Consider the following 18,753-nt stretch of genomic DNA (forward strand, 5'->3'; position numbering starts at 1 on the left):
AACATAGGTCTCAGTGTAATAACATAGACCTCAGTGTAATATCATAGGTCTCAGTGTAATAACATAGACCTCAGTGTAATAACATAGGTCTCAGTGTAATAACATAGACCTCAGTGTAATAACATAGGTCTCAGTGTAATACCATAGACCTCAGTGTAATATCATAGGTCTCAGTGTAATAACATAGACCTCAGTGTAATAACATAGACCTCAGTGTAATACCATAGACCTCAGTGTAATACCATAGACCTCAGTGTAATAACATAGGTCTCAGTGTAATACCATAGACCTCAGTGTAATAACATAGGTCTCAGTGTAATAACATAGACCTCAGTGTAATACCATAGACCTCAGTGTAATAACATAGACCTCAGTGTAATACCATAGACCTCAGTGTAATACCATAGACCTCAGTGTAATACCATAGACCTCAGTGTAATAACATAGACCTCAGTGTAATAACATAGACCTCAGTGTAATAACATAGGTCTCAGTGTAATACCATAGACCTCAGTGTAATATCATAGGTCTCAGTGTAATAACATAGGTCTCAGTGTAATAACATAGACCTCAGTGTAATAACATAGACCTCAGTGTAATAACATAGGTCTCAGTGTAATACCATAGACCTCAGTGTAATATCATAGGTCTCAGTGTAATATCATAGACCTCAGTGTAATATCATAGACCTCAGTGTAATACCATAGACCTCAGTGTAATAACATAGACCTCAGTGTAATAACATAGGTCTCAGTGTAATACCATAGACCTCAGTGTAATATCATAGGTCTCAGTGTAATAACATAGGTCTCAGTGTAATACCATAGACCTCAGTGTAATAACATAGACCTCAGTGTAATAACATAGGTCTCAGTGTAATACCATAGACCTCAGTGTAATATCATAGGTCTCAGTGTAATAACATAGGTCTCAGTGTAATAACATAGACCTCAGTGTAATAACATAGACCTCAGTGTAATAACATAGGTCTCAGTGTAATAACATAGGTCTCAGTGTAATAACATAGACCTCAGTGTAATAACATAGGTCTCAGTGTAATAACATAGGTCTCAGTGTAATACCATAGTCTCAGTGTAATAACATAGGTCTCAGTGTAATATCATAGGTCTCAGTGTAATAACATAGGTCTCAGTGTAATAACATAGGTCTCAGTGTAATACCATAGACCTCAGTGTAATATCATAGGTCTCAGTGTAATATCATAGACCTCAGTGTAATAACATAGACCTCAGTGTAATACCATAGACCTCAGTGTAATAACATAGACCTCAGTGTAATAACATAGGTCTCAGTGTAATACCATAGACCTCAGTGTAATATCATAGGTCTCAGTGTAATAACATAGGTCTCAGTGTAATACCATAGACCTCAGTGTAATAACATAGACCTCAGTGTAATAACATAGGTCTCAGTGTAATACCATAGACCTCAGTGTAATATCATAGGTCTCAGTGTAATAACATAGGTCTCAGTGTAATACCATAGACCTCAGTGTAATAACATAGACCTCAGTGTAATAACATGGTCTCAGTGTAATACCATAGACCTCAGTGTAATATCATAGGTCTCAGTGTAATAACATAGGTCTCAGTGTAATAACATAGACCTCAGTGTAATAACATAGACCTCAGTGTAATAACATAGACCTCAGTGTAATAACATAGGTCTCAGTGTAATACCATAGACCTCAGTGTAATATCATAGACCTCAGTGTAATAACATAGACCTCAGTGTAATAACATAGGTCTCAGTGTAATACCATAGACCTCAGTGTAATATCATAGACCTCAGTGTAATAACATAGGTCTCAGTGTAATACCATAGACCTCAGTGTAATAACATAGACCTCAGTGTAATAACATAGGTCTCAGTGTAATACCATAGACCTCAGTGTAATAACATAGACCTCAGTGTAATAACATAGACCTCAGTGTAATAACATAGACCTCAGTGTAATAACATAGGTCTCAGTGTAATACCATAGACCTCAGTGTAATATCATAGGTCTCAGTGTAATAACATAGGTCTCAGTGTAATACCATAGACCTCAGTGTAATATCATAGGTCTCAGTGTAATAACATAGGTCTCAGTGTAATAACATAGGTCTCAGTGTAATACCATAGACCTCAGTGTAATATCATAGGTCTCAGTGTAATAACATAGGTCTCAGTGTAATACCATAGACCTCAGTGTAATATCATATGTCTCAGTGTAATAACATAGGTCTCAGTGTAATAACATAGACCTCAGTGTAATAACATAGGTCTCAGTGTAATAACATAGGTCTCAGTGTAATACCATAGACCTCAGTGTAATAACATAGACCTCAGTGTAATACCATAGACCTCAGTGTAATACCATAGACCTCAGTGTAATAACATAGACCTCAGTGTAATAACATAGACCTCAGTGTAATAACATCGGTCTCAGTGTAATACCATAGACCTCAGTGTAATATCATAGGTCTCAGTGTAATAACATAGGTCTCAGTGTAATAACATAGACCTCAGTGTAATAACATAGACCTCAGTGTAATAACATAGGTCTCAGTGTAATACCATAGACCTCAGTGTAATATCATAGGTCTCAGTGTAATATCATAGACCTCAGTGTAATATCATAGACCTCAGTGTAATACCATAGACCTCAGTGTAATAACATAGACCTCAGTGTAATAACATAGGTCTCAGTGTAATACCATAGACCTCAGTGTAATATCATAGGTCTCAGTGTAATAACATAGGTCTCAGTGTAATACCATAGACCTCAGTGTAATAACATAGACCTCAGTGTAATAACATAGGTCTCAGTGTAATACCATAGACCTCAGTGTAATATCATAGGTCTCAGTGTAATAACATAGGTCTCAGTGTAATACCATAGACCTCAGTGTAATAACATAGACCTCAGTGTAATACCATAGACCTCAGTGTAATACCATAGACCTCAGTGTAATAACATAGACCTCAGTGTAATAACATAGACCTCAGTGTAATAACATCGGTCTCAGTGTAATAACATAGACCTCAGTGTAATAACATAGGTCTCAGTGTAATACCATAGACCTCAGTGTAATATCATAGGTCTCAGTGTAATATCATAGACCTCAGTGTAATACATAGACCTCAGTGTAATACCATAGACCTCAGTGTAATAACATAGACCTCAGTGTAATAACATAGACCTCAGTGTAATATCATAGGTCTCAGTGTAATAACATAGGTCTCAGTGTAATACCATAGACCTCAGTGTAATAACATAGACCTCAGTGTAATAACATAGGTCTCAGTGTAATACCATAGACCTCAGTGTAATATCATAGGTCTCAGTGTAATAACATAGGTCTCAGTGTAATACCATAGACCTCAGTGTAATAACATAGACCTCAGTGTAATAACATCGGTCTCAGTGTAATACCATAGACCTCAGTGTAATATCATAGGTCTCAGTGTAATAACATAGACCTCAGTGTAATACCATAGACCTCAGTGTAATAACATAGACCTCAGTGTAATAACATAGGTCTCAGTGTAATACCATAGACCTCAGTGTAATATCATAGGTCTCAGTGTAATAACATAGGTCTCAGTGTAATACCATAGACCTCAGTGTAATAACATAGACCTCAGTGTAATACCATAGACCTCAGTGTAATACCATAGACCTCAGTGTAATACCATAGACCTCAGTGTAATATCATAGGTCTCAGTGTAATAACATAGGTCTCAGTGTAATACCATAGACCTCAGTGTAATATCATAGGTCTCAGTGTAATAACATAGGTCTCAGTGTAATAACATAGACCTCAGTGTAATAACATAGACCTCAGTGTAATAACATAGGTCTCAGTGTAATACCATAGACCTCAGTGTAATAACATAGACCTCAGTGTAATAACATAGACCTCAGTGTAATAACATAGACCTCAGTGTAATAACATAGACCTCAGTGTAATAACATAGGTCTCAGTGTAATACCATAGACCTCAGTGTAATATCATAGGTCTCAGTGTAATAACATAGGTCTCAGTGTAATACCATAGACCTCAGTGTAATAACATAGACCTCAGTGTAATAACATAGGTCTCAGTGTAATACCATAGACCTCAGTGTAATATCATAGGTCTCAGTGTAATAACATAGGTCTCAGTGTAATACCATAGACCTCAGTGTAATAACATAGACCTCAGTGTAATAACATCGGTCTCAGTGTAATACCATAGACCTCAGTGTAATATCATAGGTCTCAGTGTAATAACATAGGTCTCAGTGTAATAACATAGACCTCAGTGTAATAACATAGGTCTCAGTGTAATAACATAGACCTCAGTGTAATAACATAGGTCTCAGTGTAATACCATAGACCTCAGTGTAATATCATAGGTCTCAGTGTAATAACATAGGTCTCAGTGTAATACCATAGACCTCAGTGTAATATCATAGGTCTCAGTGTAATAACATAGGTCTCAGTGTAATAACATAGGTCTCAGTGTAATACCATAGACCTCAGTGTAATATCATAGGTCTCAGTGTAATATCATAGACCTCAGTGTAATATCATAGACCTCAGTGTAATACCATAGACCTCAGTGTAATAACATAGACCTCAGTGTAATAACATAGGTCTCAGTGTAATACCATAGACCTCAGTGTAATATCATAGGTCTCAGTGTAATAACATAGGTCTCAGTGTAATACCATAGACCTCAGTGTAATAACATAGACCTCAGTGTAATAACATAGGTCTCAGTGTAATACCATAGACCTCAGTGTAATATCATAGGTCTCAGTGTAATAACATAGGTCTCAGTGTAATACCATAGACCTCAGTGTAATAACATAGACCTCAGTGTAATAACATCGGTCTCAGTGTAATACCATAGACCTCAGTGTAATATCATAGGTCTCAGTGTAATAACATAGGTCTCAGTGTAATAACATAGACCTCAGTGTAATAACATAGGTCTCAGTGTAATAACATAGACCTCAGTGTAATAACATAGGTCTCAGTGTAATACCATAGACCTCAGTGTAATAACATAGGTCTCAGTGTAATACCATAGACCTCAGTGTAATAACATAGGTCTCAGTGTAATACCATAGACCTCAGTGTAATAACATAGACCTCAGTGTAATAACATAGGTCTCAGTGTAATACCATAGACCTCAGTGTAATATCATAGGTCTCAGTGTAATAACATAGGTCTCAGTGTAATACCATAGACCTCAGTGTAATAACATAGACCTCAGTGTAATAACATAGGTCTCAGTGTAATACCATAGACCTCAGTGTAATATCATAGGTCTCAGTGTAATAACATAGACCTCAGTGTAATAACATAGGTCTCAGTGTAATAACATAGACCTCAGTGTAATAACATAGGTCTCAGTGTAATACCATAGACCTCAGTGTAATATCATAGGTCTCAGTGTAATAACATAGGTCTCAGTGTAATACCATAGACCTCAGTGTAATATCATAGGTCTCAGTGTAATAACATAGGTCTCAGTGTAATAACATAGGTCTCAGTGTAATACCATAGACCTCAGTGTAATATCATAGGTCTCAGTGTAATAACATAGGTCTCAGTGTAATACCATAGACCTCAGTGTAATAACATAGACCTCAGTGTAATAACATAGACCTCAGTGTAATAACATAGGTCTCAGTGTAATAACATAGGTCTCAGTGTAATACCATAGACCTCAGTGTAATAACATAGACCTCAGTGTAATACCATAGACCTCAGTGTAATACCATAGACCTCAGTGTAATAACATAGACCTCAGTGTAATAACATAGACCTCAGTGTAATAACATCGGTCTCAGTGTAATACCATAGACCTCAGTGTAATATCATAGGTCTCAGTGTAATAACATAGGTCTCAGTGTAATAACATAGACCTCAGTGTAATAACATAGACCTCAGTGTAATAACATAGGTCTCAGTGTAATACCATAGACCTCAGTGTAATATCATAGGTCTCAGTGTAATACCATAGACCTCAGTGTAATAACATAGACCTCAGTGTAATACCATAGACCTCAGTGTAATATCATAGGTCTCAGTGTAATAACATAGGTCTCAGTGTAATACCATAGACCTCAGTGTAATAACATAGACCTCAGTGTAATAACATAGGTCTCAGTGTAATACCATAGACCTCAGTGTAATATCATAGGTCTCAGTGTAATAACATAGGTCTCAGTGTAATACCATAGACCTCAGTGTAATAACATAGACCTCAGTGTAATAACATAGGTCTCAGTGTAATACCATAGACCTCAGTGTAATATCATAGGTCTCAGTGTAATAACATAGGTCTCAGTGTAATAACATAGACCTCAGTGTAATAACATAGGTCTCAGTGTAATAACATAGACCTCAGTGTAATAACATAGGTCTCAGTGTAATACCATAGACCTCAGTGTAATATCATAGGTCTCAGTGTAATAACATAGGTCTCAGTGTAATACCATAGACCTCAGTGTAATATCATAGGTCTCAGTGTAATAACATAGGTCTCAGTGTAATAACATAGGTCTCAGTGTAATACCATAGACCTCAGTGTAATATCATAGGTCTCAGTGTAATATCATAGACCTCAGTGTAATATCATAGACCTCAGTGTAATACCATAGACCTCAGTGTAATAACATAGACCTCAGTGTAATAACATAGGTCTCAGTGTAATACCATAGACCTCAGTGTAATATCATAGGTCTCAGTGTAATAACATAGGTCTCAGTGTAATACCATAGACCTCAGTGTAATAACATAGACCTCAGTGTAATAACATAGGTCTCAGTGTAATACCATAGACCTCAGTGTAATATCATAGGTCTCAGTGTAATAACATAGGTCTCAGTGTAATACCATAGACCTCAGTGTAATAACATAGACCTCAGTGTAATAACATCGGTCTCAGTGTAATACCATAGACCTCAGTGTAATATCATAGGTCTCAGTGTAATAACATAGGTCTCAGTGTAATAACATAGACCTCAGTGTAATAACATAGGTCTCAGTGTAATAACATAGACCTCAGTGTAATAACATAGGTCTCAGTGTAATAACATAGACCTCAGTGTAATAACATAGGTCTCAGTGTAATACCATAGACCTCAGTGTAATATCATAGGTCTCAGTGTAATAACATAGGTCTCAGTGTAATACCATAGACCTCAGTGTAATATCATAGGTCTCAGTGTAATAACATAGGTCTCAGTGTAATAACATAGGTCTCAGTGTAATACCATAGACCTCAGTGTAATATCATAGGTCTCAGTGTAATAACATAGGTCTCAGTGTAATAACATAGGTCTCAGTGTAATACCATAGACCTCAGTGTAATATCATAGGTCTCAGTGTAATAACATAGGTCTCAGTGTAATACATAGGTCTCAGTGTAATACATAGACCTCAGTGTAATATCATAGGTCTCAGTGTAATAACATAGGTCTCAGTGTAATAACATAGACCTCAGTGTAATAACATAGACCTCAGTGTAATAACATAGGTCTCAGTGTAATAACATAGACCTCAGTGTAATAACATAGGTCTCAGTGTAATAACATAGACCTCAGTGTAATAACATAGACCTCAGTGTAATAACATAGACCTCAGTGTAATATCATAGACCTCAGTGTAATAACATAGGTCTCAGTGTAATAACATAGGTCTCAGTGTAATAACATAGACCTCAGTGTAATAACATAGGTCTCAGTGTAATAACATAGACCTCAGTGTAATAACATAGGTCTCAGTGTAATATCATAGGTCTCAGTGTAATAACATAGGTCTCAGTGTAATAACATAGGTCTCAGTGTAATAACATAGGTCTCAGTGTAATAACATAGGTCTCAGTGTAATAACATAGGTCTCAGTGTAATACATAGACCTCAGTGTAATAACATAGGTCTCAGTGTAATAACATAGGTCTCAGTGTAATAACATAGGTCTCAGTGTAATAACATAGGTCTCAGTGTAATAACATAGGCTCAGTGTAATAACATAGGTCTCAGTGTAATAACATAGGTCTCAGTGTAATAACATAGGTCTCAGTGTAATAACATAGACCTCAGTGTAATAACATAGGTCTCAGTGTAATACCATAGGCCTCAGTGTAATAACATAGGTCTCAGTGTAATATCATAGGTCTCAGTGTAATAACATAGACCTCAGTGTAATAACATAGGTCTCAGTGTAATACCATAGACCTCAGTGTAATAACATAGGTCTCAGTGTAATATCATAGGTCTCAGTGTAATAACATAGGTCTCAGTGTAATAACATAGGTCTCAGTGTAATACCATAGACCTCAGTGTAATAACATAGACCTCAGTGTAATAACATAGGTCTCAGTGTAATACCATAGACCTCAGTGTAATAACATAGGTCTCAGTGTAATAACATAGGTCTCAGTGTAATAACATAGACCTCAGTGTAATACCATAGACCTCAGTGTAATAACATAGGTCTCAGTGTAATATCATAGGTCTCAGTGTAATAACATAGGTCTCAGTGTAATACCATAGACCTCAGTGTAATAACATAGGTCTCAGTGTAATACATAGACCTCAGTGTAATAACATAGACCTCAGTGTAATACCATAGACCTCAGTGTAATAACATAGACCTCAGTGTAATAACATAGACCTCAGTGTAATAACATAGACCTCAGTGTAATAACATAGGCCTCAGTGTAATAACATAGACCTCAGTGTAATAACATAGGTCTCAGTGTAATAACATAGGTCTCAGTGTAATAACATAGACCTCAGTGTAATAACATAGACCTCAGTGTAATAACATAGGTCTCAGTGTAATAACATAGGTCTCAGTGTAATAACATAGGTCTCAGTGTAATAACATAGGTCTCAGTGTAATAACATAGGTCTCAGTGTAATAACATAGACCTCAGTGTAATAACATAGGTCTCAGTGTAATAACATAGACCTCAGTGTAATAACATAGGTCTCAGTGTAATACCATAGACCTCAGTGTAATAACATAGGTCTCAGTGTAATAACATAGACCTCAGTGTAATAACATAGGTCTCAGTGTAATATCATAGGTCTCAGTGTAATAACATAGGTCTCAGTGTAATAACATAGGTCTCAGTGTAATACCATAGACCTCAGTGTAATAACATAGACCTCAGTGTAATAACATAGGTCTCAGTGTAATACCATAGACCTCAGTGTAATATCATAGGTCTCAGTGTAATAACATAGGTCTCAGTGTAATAACATAGGTCTCAGTGTAATACCATAGACCTCAGTGTAATAACATAGGTCTCAGTGTAATAACATAGGTCTCAGTGTAATAACATAGGTCTCAGTGTAATAACATAGACCTCAGTGTAATATCATAGGTCTCAGTGTAATAACATAGGCCTCAGTGTAATAACATAGGTCTCAGTGTAATATCATAGGTCTCAGTGTAATAACATAGGTCTCAGTGTAATATCATAGGTCTCAGTGTAATAACATAGGTCTCAGTGTAATAACATAGGCCTCAGTGTAATAACATAGGCCTCAGTGTAATAACATAGACCTCAGTGTAATAACATAGGTCTCAGTGTAATACCATAGGACTCTCAGTGTAATAACATAGACCTCAGTGTAATAACATAGACCTCAGTGTAATAACATAGGTCTCAGTGTAATACCATAGACCTCAGTGTAATAACATAGACCTCAGTGTAATAACATAGACCTCAGTGTAATAACATAGGTCTCAGTGTAATACCATAGACCTCAGTGTAATAACATAGGTCTCAGTGTAATAACATAGGTCTCAGTGTAATAACATAGGTCTCAGTGTAATACCATAGACCTCAGTGTAATAACATAGGTCTCAGTGTAATAACATAGACCTCAGTGTAATAACATAGGTCTCAGTGTAATACCATAGACCTCAGTGTAATAACATAGGTCTCAGTGTAATAACATAGGTCTCAGTGTAATAACATAGGTCTCAGTGTAATAACATAGACCTCAGTGTAATAACATAGGTCTCAGTGTAATACCATAGGTCTCAGTGTAATAACATAGGTCTCAGTGTAATATCATAGGTCTCAGTGTAATATCATAGACCTCAGTGTAATAACATAGGTCTCAGTGTAATATCATAGACCTCAGTGTAATAACATAGGTCTCAGTGTAATAACATAGGCCTCAGTGTAATAACATAGGTCTCAGTGTAATATCATAGGTCTCAGTGTAATAACATAGACCTCAGTGTAATAACATAGGCCTCAGTGTAATAACATAGGCCTCAGTGTAATAACATAGACCTCAGTGTAATATCATAGGTCTCAGTGTAATAACATAGGTCTCAGTGTAATACCATAGACCTCAGTGTAATAACATAGACCTCAGTGTAATAACATAGGTCTCAGTGTAATACCATAGACCTCAGTGTAATAACATAGGTCTCAGTGTAATAACATAGGTCTCAGTGTAATAACATAGGTCTCAGTGTAATACCATAGACCTCAGTGTAATAACATAGGTCTCAGTGTAATAACATAGGTCTCAGTGTAATAACATAGGTCTCAGTGTAATACCATAGACCTCAGTGTAATATCATAGGTCTCAGTGTAATAACATAGGTCTCAGTGTAATACCATAGAGCTCTCAGTGTAATACATAGACCTCAGTGTAATACATAGCTCAGTGTAATAACATAGGTCTCAGTGTAATACCATAGACCTCAGTGTAATATCATAGGTCTCAGTGTAATAACATAGGTCTCAGTGTAATAACATAGCTCAGTGTAATACATAGACCTCAGTGTAATATCATAGGCCTCAGTGTAATAACATAGGCCTCAGTGTAATAACATAGGTCTCAGTGTAATAACATAGGTCTCAGTGTAATAACATAGGACTCAGTGTAATACCATAGGTCTCAGTGTAATACCATAGGTCTCAGTGTAATAACATAGGTCTCAGTGTAATATCATAGACCTCAGTGTAATAACATAGGTCTCAGTGGAATATCATAGGTCTCAGTGTAATAACATAGGTCTCAGTGTAATAACATAGGCCTCAGTGTAATAACATAGGTCTCAGTGTAATATCATAGGTCTCAGTGTAATAACATAAGACTCAGTGTAATAACATAGGTCTCAGTGTAATAACATAGGTCTCAGTGTAATAACATAGACCTCAGTGTAATAACATCGGTCTCAGTGTAATATCATAGGTCTCAGTGTAATATCATAGGTCTCAGTGTAATAACATAGGTCTCAGTGTAATAACATAGGTCTCAGTGTAATAACATAGGTCTCAGTGTAATAGCATAGACCTCAGTGTAATAACATAGGTCTCAGTGTAATAACATAGGTCTCAGTGTAATAACATAGGTCTCAGTGTAATAACATAGGTCTCAGTGTAATAACATAGACCTCAGTGTAATACCATAGGTCTCAGTGTAATACCATAGGCCTCAGTGTAATAACATAGGTCTCAGTGTAATAACATAGACCTCAGTGTAATAACATAGGTCTCAGTGTAATAACATAGGTCTCAGTGTAATAACATAGACCTCAGTGTAATAACATAGACCTCAGTGTAATAACATAGACCTCAGTGTAATAACATAGGTCTCAGTGTAATATCATAGGTCTCAGTGTAATAACATAGGTCTCAGTGTAATAACATAGGTCTCAGTGTAATACCATAGACCTCAGTGTAATAACATAGACCTCAGTGTAATAACATCAGTCTCAGTGTAATATCATAGGTCTCAGTGTAATAACATAGGTCTCAGTGTAATAACATAGGTCTCAGTGTAATAACATAGGTCTCAGTGTAATATCATAGACCTCAGTGTAATAACATAGACCTCAGTGTAATAACATAGGTCTCAGTGTAATATCATAGACCTCAGTGTAATAACATAGGTCTCAGTGTAATATCATAGACCTCAGTGTAATAACATAGGTCTCAGTGTAATATCATAGGTCTCAGTGTAATAACATCGGTCTCAGTGTAATATTATAGGTCTCAGTGTAATAACATAGGTCTCAGTGTAATAACATAGGCCTCAGTGTAATATCATAGGCCTCAGTGTAATAACATAGGCCTCAGTGTAATAACATAGGTCTCAGTGTAATAACATAGGTCTCAGTGTAATACCATAGACCTCAGTGTAATAACATAGACCTCAGTGTAATAACATCGGTCTCAGTGTAATATCATAGGTCTCAGTGTAATAACATAGGTCTCAGTGTAATAACATAGGTCTCAGTGTAATAACATAGGTCTCAGTGTAATAACATAGACCTCAGTGTAATAACATAGGTCTCAGTGTAATAACATAGACCTCAGTGTAATAACATAGACCTCAGTGTAATAGCATAGACCTCAGTGTAATATCATAGACCTCAGTGTAATAACATAGGTCTCAGTGTAATACCATAGACCTCAGTGTAATATCATAGGTCTCAGTGTAATAACATAGGTCTCAGTGTAATAACATAGGTCTCAGTGTAATACCATAGACCTCAGTGTAATATCATAGGTCTCAGTGTAATAACATAGGTCTCAGTGTAATAACATAGGTCTCAGTGTAATACCATAGACCTCAGTGTAATATCATAGGTCTCAGTGTAATAACATAGGTCTCAGTGTAATATCATAGGTCTCAGTGTAATAACATAGACCTCAGTGTAATATCATAGGTCTCAGTGTAATAACATAGGTCTCAGTGTAATAACATAGACCTCAGTGTAATAACATCGGTCTCAGTGTAATATCATAGGTCTCAGTGTAATATCATAGACCTCAGTGTAATAACATAGGTCTCAGTGTAATAACATAGACCTCAGTGTAATAACATCGGTCTCAGTGTAATATCATAGGTCTCAGTGTAATATCATAGACCTCAGTGTAATAACATCGGTCTCAGTGTAATATCATAGGTCTCAGTGTAATATCATAGACCTCAGTGTAATAACATAGGTCTCAGTGTAATAACATAGACCTCAGTGTAATAACATCGGTCTCAGTGTAATATCATAGGTCTCAGTGTAATATCATAGGTCTCAGTGTAATAACATAGGTCTCAGTGAAATAACATAGGTCTCAGTGTAATAACATAGGTCTCAGTGTAATAACATAGGTCTCATTGTAATAGCATAGACCTCAGTGTAGTAACATAGGTCTCAGTGTAATAACATAGGTCTCAGTGTAATAACATAGGACTCAGTGTAATACCATAGGTCTCAGTGTAATACCATAGGTCTCAGTGTAATAACATAGGTCTCAGTGTAATATCATAGACCTCAGTGTAATAACATAGGTCTCAGTGGAATATCATAGGTCTCAGTGTAATAACATAGGTCTCAGTGTAATAACATAGGCCTCAGTGTAATAACATAGGTCTCAGTGTAATATCATAGGTCTCAGTGTAATAACATAGACCTCAGTGTAATAACATAGGTCTCAGTGTAATATCATAGACCTCAGTGTAATAACATAGGTCTCAGTGTAATATCATAGGTCTCAGTGTAATAACATAAGACTCAGTGTAATTACATAGGTCTCAGTGTAATACCATAGACCTCAGTGTAATAACATAGACCTCAGTGTAATAACATCGGTCTCAGTGTAATATCATAGGTCTCAGTGTAATAACATAGGTCTCAGTGTAATACCATAGACCTCAGTGTAATATCATAGGCCTCAGTGTAATAACATAGGCCTCAGTGTAATACATAGACCTCAGTGTAATACATAGGTCTCAGTGTAATAACATAGACCTCAGTGTAATAACATAGGTCTCAGTGTAATACCATAGACCTCAGTGTAATACCATAGGTCTCAGTGTAATAACATAGGTCTCAGTGTAATACCATAGACCTCAGTGTAATAACATAGGTCTCAGTGTAATATCATAGGTCTCAGTGTAATAACATAGACCTCAGTGTAATAACATAGGCCTCAGTGTAATAACATAGGTCTCAGTGTAATACATAGGTCTCAGTGTAATAACATAGACCTCAGTGTAATAACATAGGTCTCAGTGTAATAACATAGGTCTCAGTGTAATAACATAGACCTCAGTGTAATAACATAGGTCTCAGTGTAATATCATAGGTCTCAGTGTAATAACATAGGTCTCAGTGTAATAACATAGGTCTCAGTGTAATAACATAGACCTCAGTGTAATATCATAGGTCTCAGTGTAATACATAGACCTCAGTGTAATAACATAGGTCTCAGTGTAATAACATAGACCTCAGTGTAATAACATAGACCTCAGTGTAATACCATAGACCTCAGTGTAATAACATAGGTCTCAGTGTAATATCATAGACCTCAGTGTAATAACATAGGTCTCAGTGTAATATCATAGGTCTCAGTGTAATAACATAGGTCTCAGTGTAATATCATAGGTCTCAGTGTAATAACATAGACCTCAGTGTAATAACATAGGTCTCAGTGTAATATCATAGACCTCAGTGTAATAACATAGGTCTCAGTGTAATATCATAGGTCTCAGTGTAATAACATAGGTCTCAGTGTAATAACATAGGTCTCAGTGTAATAACATAGACCTCAGTGTAATAACATAGGTCTCAGTGTAATAACATAGGCCTCAGTGTAATAACATAGGTCTCAGTGTAATATCATAGGTCTCAGTGTAATAACATAGGTCTCAGTGTAATAACATAGGTCTCAGTGTAATAACATAGGTCTCAGTGTAATAACATAGGCCTCAGTGTAATAACATAGACCTCAGTGTAATAACATAGGTCTCAGTGTAATATCATAGGCCTCAGTGTAATAACATAGGTCTCAGTGTAATATCATAGGTCTCAGTGTAATAACATAGGACTCAGTGTAATAACATAGGTCTCAGTGTAATAACATAGGTCTCAGTGTAATAACATAGACCTCAGTGTAATAACATAGGTCTCAGTGTAATATCATAGGTCTCAGTGTAATAACATAGGTCTCAGTGTAATATCATAGGTCTCAGTGTAATAACATAGGTCTCAGTGTAATAACATAGGCCTCAGTGTAATATCATAGGCCTCAGTGTAATAACATAGGCCTCAGTGTAATAACATAGGTCTCAGTGTAATAACATAGGTCTCAGTGTAATAACATAGGCCTCAGTGTAATAACATAGACCTCAGTGTAATAACATAGGTCTCAGTGTAATATCATAGGTCTCAGTGTAATAACATAGGTCTCAGTGTAATAACATAGGTCTCAGTGTAATAACATAGGTCTCAGTGTAATAACATAGGCCTCAGTGTAATAACATAGGCCTCAGTGTAATAACATAGGCCTCAGTGTAATAACATAGGTCTCAGTGTAATAACATAGGTCTCAGTGTAATACCATAGACCTCAGTGTAATAACATAGACCTCAGTGTAATAACATAGGTCTCAGTGTAATATCATAGGTCTCAGTGTAATAACATAGGTCTCAGTGTAATAACATAGGTCTCAGTGTAATAACATAGGTCTCAGTGTAATAACATAGGTCTCAGTGTAATAACATAGGTCTCAGTGTAATAACATAGACCTCAGTGTAATATCATAGGTCTCAGTGTAATAACATAGGTCTCAGTGTAATATCATAGGTCTCAGTGTAATAACATAGGTCTCAGTGTAATAACATAGGTCTCAGTGTAATAACATAGGTCTCAGTGTAATAACATAGACCTCAGTGTAATATCATAGGTCTCAGTGTAATAACATAGGTCTCAGTGTAATATCATAGACCTCAGTGTAATAACATAGGTCTCAGTGTAATATCATAGGCCTCAGTGTAATAACATAGGTCTCAGTGTAATAACATAGGTCTCAGTGTAATAACATAGACCTCAGTGTAATAACATCGGTCTCAGTGTAATATCATAGGTCTCAGTGTAATATCATAGACCTCAGTGTAATAACATAGGTCTCAGTGTAATAACATAGACCTCAGTGTAATAACATAGGTCTCAGTGTAATAACATAGACCTCAGTGTAATAACATCGGTCTCAGTGTAATATCATAGGTCTCAGTGTAATAACATAGGTCTCAGTGAAATAACATAGGTCTCAGTGTAATAACATAGGTCTCAGTGTAATAACATAGGTCTCATTGTAATAGCATAGACCTCAGTGTAGTAACATAGGTCTCAGTGTAATAACATAGGTCTCAGTGTAATAACATAGGACTCAGTGTAATACCATAGGTCTCAGTGTAATACCATAGGTCTCAGTGTAATAACATAGGTCTCAGTGTAATATCATAGACCTCAGTGTAATAACATAGGTCTCAGTGGAATATCATAGGTCTCAGTGTAATAACATAGGTCTCAGTGTAATAACATAGGCCTCAGTGTAATAACATAGGTCTCAGTGTAATATCATAGGTCTCAGTGTAATAACATAGACCTCAGTGTAATAACATAGGTCTCAGTGTAATATCATAGACCTCAGTGTAATAACATAGGTCTCAGTGTAATATCATAGGTCTCAGTGTAATAACATAAGACTCAGTGTAATTACATAGGTCTCAGTGTAATACCATAGACCTCAGTGTAATAACATAGACCTCAGTGTAATAACATCGGTCTCAGTGTAATATCATAGGTCTCAGTGTAATAACATAGGTCTCAGTGTAATAACATAGGTCTCAGTGTAATAACATAGGTCTCAGTGTAATATCATAGACCTCAGTGTAATAACATAGGTCTCAGTGTAATATCATAGGTCTCAGTGTAATAACATAGGTCTCAGTGTAATATCATAGACCTCAGTGTAATAACATAGGTCTCAGTGTAATATCATAGGTCTCAGTGTAATAACATCGGTCTCAGTGTAATATCATAGGTCTCAGTGTAATATCATAGACCTCAGTGTAATAACATAGGTCTCAGTGTAATATCATAGACCTCAGTGTAATAACATAGGTCTCAGTGTAATATCATAGGTCTCAGTGTAATAACATCGGTCTCAGTGTAATATCATAGGTCTCAGTGTAATAACATAGGTCTCAGTGTAATATCATAGGCCTCAGTGTAATAACATAGGTCTCAGTGTAATATCATAGGTCTCAGTGTAATAACATAAGACTCAGTGTAATAACATAGGTCTCAGTGTAATAACATAGGTCTCAGTATAATAACATAGACCTCAGTGTAATAACATCGGTCAAGTGTAATAACATAGGTCTCAGTGTAATATCATAGGCCTCAGTGTAATAACATAGGTCTCAGTGTAATATCATAGGTCTCAGTGTAATAACATAAGACTCAGTGTAATAACATAGGTCTCAGTGTAATAACATAGGTCTCAGTATAATAACATAGACCTCAGTGTAATAACATCGGTCTCAGTGTAATATCATAGGTCTCAGTGTAATAACATAGGTCTCAGTGTAATAACATAGGTCTCAGTGTAATAACATAGGTCTCATTGTAATAGCATAGACCTCAGTGTAGTAACATAGGTCTCAGTGTAATAACGTAGGTCTCAGTGTAATAACGTAGGACTCAGTGTAATACCATAGCTCTCAGTGTAATACCATAGGTCTCAGTGTAATAACATAGGTCTCAGTGTAATATCATAGACCTCAGTGTAATAACATAGGTCTCAGTGGAATATCATAGGTCTCAGTGTAATAACATAGGTCTCAGTGTAATAACATAGGCCTCAGTGTAATAACATAGGTCTCAGTGTAATATCATAGGTCTCAGTGTAATAACATAGACCTCAGTGTAATAACATAGGTCTCAGTGTAATAACATAGGTCTCAGTGTAATATCATAGGTCTCAGTGTAATAACATAAGACTCAGTGTAATAACATAGGTCTCAGTGTAATAACATAGGTCTCAGTATAATAACATAGACCTCAGTGTAATAACATCGGTCTCAGTGTAATATCATAGGTCTCAGTGTAATAACATAGGTCTCAGTGTAATAACATAGGTCTCAGTGTAATAACATAGGTCTCATTGTAATAGCATAGACCTCAGTGTAGTAACATAGGTCTCAGTGTAATAACGTAGGTCTCAGTGTAATAACGTAGGACTCAGTGTAATACCATAGGTCTCAGTGTAATACCATAGGTCTCAGTGTAATAACATAGGTCTCAGTGTAATATCATAGACCTCAGTGTAATAACATAGGTCTCAGTGGAATATCATAGGTCTCAGTGTAATAACATGGGTCTCAGTGTAATAACATAGGCCTCAGTGTAATAACATAGGTCTCAGTGTAATATCATAGGTCTCAGTGTAATAACATAGACCTCAGTGTAATAACATAGGTCTCAGTGTAATATCATAGACCTCAGTGTAATAACATAGGTCTCAGTGTAATATCATAGGTCTCAGTGTAATAACATAGGTCTCAGTGTAATAACATAGGTCTCAGTGTAATACCATAGACCTCAGTGTAATAACATAGACCTCAGTGTAATAACATCGGTCTCAGTGTAATATCATAGGTCTCAGTGTAATAACATAGGTCTCAGTGTAATAACATAGGTCTCAGTGTAATAACATAGGTCTCAGTGTAATATCATAGACCTCAGTGTAATAACATAGGTCTCAGTGTAATATCATAGGTCTCAGTGTAATAACATAGGTCTCAGTGTAATATCATAGACCTCAGTGTAATAACATAGGTCTCAGTGTAATATCATAGGTCTCAGTGTAATAACATCGGTCTCAGTGTAATATCATAGGTCTCAGTGTAATATCACAGAC

General features: G+C 36.2%; 1 protein-coding gene across 2 annotated transcripts in view; it reads right to left on the reverse strand.

The window, feature by feature from the left end:
• Window positions 1–18,753, reverse strand: part of LOC106587711 (hepatoma-derived growth factor-related protein 3) — a 40,806-nt gene that overhangs the window by 15,816 nt on the left and 6,237 nt on the right. The window lies entirely within an intron of this gene.

Source organism: Salmo salar, chromosome 26, assembly GCF_965601325.2.
Source record: "Salmo salar chromosome 26, fSalSal1, whole genome shotgun sequence".
NCBI classification, from domain to species: Eukaryota; Metazoa; Chordata; class Actinopteri; order Salmoniformes; family Salmonidae; genus Salmo; species Salmo salar.